Genomic DNA, 945 nt, shown 5'->3' on the forward strand with positions numbered 1-945 from the left:
GAATACTTTACTTTCAAAATTATTTAACAGTCACGCAACCAACAACCAAAAACAGCGACCAAAAAAAGAACACAAATCGACAAAAAAATAACCGCAAGCAGCGATTCGTGGGTTCAAACCTTCAAAGTACTTTCACACATGTGGTCCAACGTCGTTACAAAACATATCTTCCAAGCTTTGTAACGATTGGACAAAATGTCTATAACTGACATGTCCGAAATATTTATTTTCAATTCAGTGTGATGAATTGAAAATAGTCTAGCTCATGGTGATTTGAGAAAAGCAGATGACCAACCCAAAAACATTATGAAGCCGCAAGCTGCGATTCCAAGCTCAAACCTTGATTTATGTCATTCCACGTCCAGTTATTGTGCATTTAAAGCGCCCATTAGTGGTCAATTTGAATGATACTGGCAGTGTATGTGTGAGGTCATTTGTAGACATTTCCTGGAAGTTGTGTGTTGATTGGACAAACATTTAGTCATTTATAGCCTGATTTGAGCTATATCACCGGCAGTTTGTTTGCATTTATAGCGCCCCCTGGTGTTCAATGTGAATAAAACTTTCAGGGCGTGGTTTAGGTACTTATGAGGACATATCCTGAGAGACTTGTGATGATTGGACCATAAATAAGTAATTTATAGTAAAATGTATGTAATGCCGCTCACCTGTCTTGCGCTTGTAACGCCCCCAGTGGCGTATGTATATACCCCCGCCCCCATCCCCCCCCCATCATCACATACCCTTCACCATACATAGAGTAGGCATGGGGAACTTTCCATAAAATCATCTCTCAATGCAATCAAACCAGCTGTTAGGCTAACTGAACTTGTGGGTGGGGGGGGGGGGGCTATTGTAATTCCAAAGGGAACTTTATCAGGATGCATAGTATCCTGGATCCATGAAATATTTGGCTTTAAAAAATAAAAATGTGCCTGCCTCTAT

The 945-nt window shown here is 40.4% G+C and overlaps 1 protein-coding gene across 1 annotated transcript in view; it reads right to left on the reverse strand.

Annotated features, from left to right (window-relative positions):
* Positions 1-945, reverse strand: part of pigg (phosphatidylinositol glycan anchor biosynthesis class G (EMM blood group)) — a 99,034-nt gene that overhangs the window by 51,164 nt on the left and 46,925 nt on the right. The gene's annotated exons all lie outside the window — the stretch shown is intronic.

This window comes from Etheostoma spectabile, unplaced genomic scaffold, assembly GCF_008692095.1.
Source record: "Etheostoma spectabile isolate EspeVRDwgs_2016 unplaced genomic scaffold, UIUC_Espe_1.0 scaffold273, whole genome shotgun sequence".
Classification (NCBI taxonomy): domain Eukaryota; kingdom Metazoa; phylum Chordata; class Actinopteri; order Perciformes; family Percidae; genus Etheostoma; species Etheostoma spectabile.